The sequence below is a fragment of the Sinocyclocheilus anshuiensis genome, unplaced genomic scaffold (genome assembly GCF_001515605.1).
Source record: "Sinocyclocheilus anshuiensis isolate Anshui unplaced genomic scaffold, SAMN03320099.WGS_v1.1 scaffold1255, whole genome shotgun sequence".
NCBI classification, from domain to species: Eukaryota; Metazoa; Chordata; class Actinopteri; order Cypriniformes; family Cyprinidae; genus Sinocyclocheilus; species Sinocyclocheilus anshuiensis.
In genome coordinates, this window is record NW_015540914.1 from 319,884 (window position 1) to 324,727 (window position 4,844).

The 4,844-nt window shown below is 37.6% G+C and overlaps 1 pseudogene; it reads left to right on the forward strand.

Moving 5' to 3' along the window:
- LOC107689280 (aminopeptidase O-like) overlaps nucleotides 1-3,433 on the forward strand; it is a 76,989-nt pseudogene extending 73,556 nt beyond the window's left edge.
- Nucleotides 3,434-4,844: the final 1,411 nt, after the last annotated feature.

Genomic DNA, 4,844 nt, shown 5'->3' on the forward strand with positions numbered 1-4,844 from the left:
CCAAAGAGAAATTAAAAATTGAAATCGCATCATATGACCCCTTTAAGTTGTGTTTGAAAGCTGAAAAAAACAATCCAGTCAGACAGTTTTCAAAATAAACACTTTCAAAATTCTCTTTATTCCTAGATGTTAAAAGCAGCCATAGTTCATGCCTTTCAGAAATACTCAGTCTGCCGATTACAATCGGTGTACTTCAGAAACAGAAAAAAATGATGGGGATAATGAGGGACATATCCACGGCCCAGCCGAGCGTGCTCCATTGCAGGAGAGCAAGAGGATCTGCAGGTTTTGCCTTTCATGTTGCTGGCTGTGTGGGTTCCTGGCGTGCTGATTTGTGACTTAAGATAAAAATCACATTGCCAGGGATTACCACACAACCGCCACTCGGACGGCTGCTATGGCAACCAGAGGCACCGTCTTAACGCAGCTCAAGAAATAAAAATAAAAGAAGACATGGCTTTTCTCTGTGGGCCTCCGACAGGATGACAAGAAAATGCAGAGGAGGAATGCTTCCCTGCCGACGAGCGGCGTGGGTGAACGAGCGTACGCACGAGTGTCGAGGAGAGACTCTCTGAGCAGGCGCAGAGCTTAGCTGATTGGTGAACAGTGATTGAACTCTTTGTTCACAGTGGCTAAGTTCTGCACCCGACAAGAGGATGACAGATGGATTTTCTTCACCTCGTTACAGACGTGAAGTGTTAAAAGCGTAATGATTATACATTCACGTGTCAAAGAAGAAATGGAAGACGGCTTGATTCAAAGAGAGAAAGTAATCGGAGGGTGTCTGTAGTTTAGTTTGTAGTTTAAACACGAATATAAAACTTCCTTGTTGCACATCGTCATCAGTTAGGTCTGTAATTACTAGAAAGCGTTTCCAACCAATTTCATTGTTAGCGCCAATCAGTTGACTAGTGACTAATCACTCAAGAAAATTACATTGTGACTAAGGATGTACATCCTCTACAAAAAATTATACTAATGTTTGAAAATTTGGAGTCCGTAATGTTTTTGGGTTTTTTTGGACTGATTCTTGTGTTTAGTCAGGATGCATTAAAGTGACAGTATCCAGTAACAGTAGAGACATTCACATTGTTACAAAAAAATTATTTTTTTCAAATAAATACGGTTCTTTTGAACTTTCTATTTATCAAAGAATCCTGGATGAAATGTTTGCTGAAAAATATTAAGCTGCACAACTGTTTTTTAACTGATAATAATAATAAATGTATCTTGATCAGCAAATTAGAATGATTTCTGAAGGATCATGTGACACTGAAGACTGAACATTTGGTATCACAGGAATAAATTAAAATATAAAAGTTATTACTGTTTTACTGATCAAATAAATGCACAAGAGAACTTCCTTAAAAAAACATTTATAAAATCACACCAACTCCAGTCTTTTGAATGGTAGTATAAATGAACAGGCTAATTTTTTTATAACTTTTACGGTTAAAAATTATCATAGTAAATTTCTTTAAATTTATTTTTAAAGGTGTTGAATGTGTTACAAAAGTGCTTTGACCTCTGTTTTTCATACGCTTATTTTCTGCCCCACTGGCTCATTTCCCAGTTGCTTCATCAAAACATTTTCCAGCATATGGTGCTTTCAGATTATACTGATTATTCATATATCATTGTACAAACTTTCTTTGAGGGTTTCTGGAGTGAAATTAAATTTTATCATAGCAGTGCAGTACGACGAGGTTGCCTTCGTAATGAGCAGATTGTGAGATCCCTTTCACAATGAGCAAAACAAACTCTTGCCGAGAGCACTGGGGTTGGCATGATAGATGAAGAGTGAGTCTGAGATGGTGGAGATGGCTGTAATGAGGACTGGAGAGAAGCAGACTGAGCTAATGGAGCCCACAGTGAGATGAGCCCAGGAATTATCATATTCTCCTCCTCCTCCTCCTCCTCCTCCTTATGCTCAAGTCTCACTACATACCTCTACTGTGCGAAAAACAAAATGGTTTTGCTCTTTCCTACTGCTGGGCCACAAAATCCACATGAAATCCAGAGGAATTCTGGGAAACGTGGACAGGAGGAGCGAGACACGGCCACACAGACCAAACATCTGCATCTCTGGACTGTTAAAACAGCTCCACTTTTAGCTTTGATGGGTGAAATATGAAAGACAGCAATTGAGATGGGAAGTTGTGCTTAAAAGGACCTCTGCAGATCGAGTTAGCGTACGGCCAGCATGCCGTCTTCTAAGTCATGACAGATGTAGGAGTTAAATATAAAGCTAAGGAGAAGCTAGCCATAAATGACTATATTTAGAAGCTGTTTAAAGATGCATTACCATCCATGGCTAGTAAAAATGGAGTTAGTTGCACGGGCTGTATTTAAAATGTCATTAGGAGATATTTTGTGGGAAATGAAGTGCTAAGCACCTTCAGCTGAAGCGTATTATCCCATATCTGATCCTTCCATCAAGTGGCCCATGCTGAACGTGAGTCATATGTGAGCGTGTGATAGATGGATGGACCTGGCCTCCCGTGCCTACTGAGCTGATTACAGTACTGCAGAAACACTGGCTCAGTTCAGCAGGAACAGGAGTCTGGTCCACAGACCCCCCAACTCATCTCTGCTTCTTCAGGCTCATCCACACAAAGGCATCTCAGTACAATTTAAGTGTGCCTAGCTTGGAGACGACTTGTGAAAAGCATACATGTTATTGTTAAATAAAAGTGAAACTATTTCAAAAATAGTTTCTGTTCATTGAAATGAAGCTGAAAACATACATTTGAAGAAAAACGTAAAAATTAGAAATGTTGCCTTGCTAACTGTCTGAAATAAGTTATTAAAATTCCCGTCTAAAACTATTTTAAATAGCATTTTATTATTTTATGCATGCAGATTAATTATTTGTATTCATTGAGAAAGGATGGATAGAAGGATGGATGGATAGTAATTTTGATTTGTCACTTCATGGCCAACTGAAAAGTTATAGATAACTACTGAAAAGATGTGTTATAGATAATTTTTATTTAAAATCATGCAAAAAATACCCAAATAAAAACAAGGGGTTCAGACACATTAAAATAGAAGACGTTCATATTCCAAACAAGAATCTAATATCTTTGCTGCATTTGAAGACAAGTATGATGCTACTTATTCTTAAAACATTTTAAATCAAATAAGAAATTATTTTTAATACATTTTTATTTCCTTTGCATCCGTTACCATTACATTTTTAAATCTTTTTTATGTAAATGTGAACTTCCTTTGTGAATGAAGTGTTATATAAATAAACTTGCCTTCATACATGATTTCTGATGTCATGACCAGGTGTACTGACTGTGGCTCTTGTCTTTTGCAGGTTTCAGATCTGTCTGGTCTTCTGTCACATGTTTAACTCGGGGAAATCAAGCAGGATCTGACTGTCTACTGCTCACTGATGCTCAAAGAGAACAATGAATGGACTATTCAAAAAACAAACAAAAAAATCATTGCACATTTAAGCTAGAAGACATAAAGACTAAAATGTCATTTTGTATTGTCAGAAATACAAACGAAAACTGTACACAAATGTATGTGTCATTCTGAAATCTACCTGAATGTCAGCATTTTCTGAACCCATTCACCCCGTGCCCACCGTCAAGTTCCAGAGACCCAGAGATCAGATAGCAAAAAATGTTTGTTGTAGAAATATGTGCTGATGACCTATGTTTGCACACTAAACGTCACCTTATCCTCACAGTTGGTGTTTTTACAACACCACACATTCAGCAACATTTCTGTGACATTTTCTTTGTTAGAATTGTGGTCCCATATAATAGCCATTTATTTGTTCAACAAATAGTAAATATTAAGTAATTAGGAATATAACTAGTTGCAGTTATACTAGTATTAATGGAATAGTTCACCCAAAAATGAGAACTTGCTGAAAATGTATTCACCCTCAGGCCATCCAAGATGTAGATAAGTTTGTTTTTCATCAGAACAGATTTCAGATTTGGAGAAATTTACGTTTTTAACTTTATACCGTTGCTTTTGGCTAAAATTGGGGATGGACTTTTTCATTGGAAGAAGTGTTATAAATTATGGACTTATATTTTGGCCAGAAATGACCATTTAAAGTTAAAATGCCTTTATTATGGATTTGGTTCTTACAAACATGCAGCTTATCACAAGACATAATTGATGGAGTTGTGATTTATGTGAATTACTTGATTATTGTGATGCTTCTATCAGCTGTTTGGACTCTCACCCTGTGAATCCATTGGTGAGAAATGATATAATGCTAAATTTCTTCAAATCTGTTCCAATGAAACAACATTTTGGAAAGCCTGATGAGTAAATTCAACAAATTTTCATTTTTGGGTAAACTATTCCTTTAAATCTAATTTAACTGCACTTCAAAAGAGAATAGTGATATTCTTATAATTTAGCAAGGCCGTAAATGCAGTATGACCCAGTTTTGAGTGATAAACACGTGCTTGAGTGGTCCGAATAGGGAAAACGCTCCAAGGAAATGGCCCTACTGGGAGACAGAGACCCACGGAGAAGCACTAGTGATGATAGAGTCTAGAAAGTACAGTACACAGAGACTAAACTATTCAAGAGGCCCTGTGCTGGGAGTTCACACACACACACACACAGATTTGAGTGTTCATGTGGCGAGAAGGACTCCGGCATGCTCTCCTGTCAAAAGAGTGTGTGGGAGGACAGTAAGCAAAGACAAACGGCGTGTTAGCTAGACGGAGCTCCGCAGTCAAACAACAAAGACTCCAAATCCAAACACTCAGGAAATACAACCGCAGATCTGACAGCAGTCACATCCCTGGTAATTTACTTTCTCTGATTCATGTTTGATGTCATCCAAACACAGATTGAAA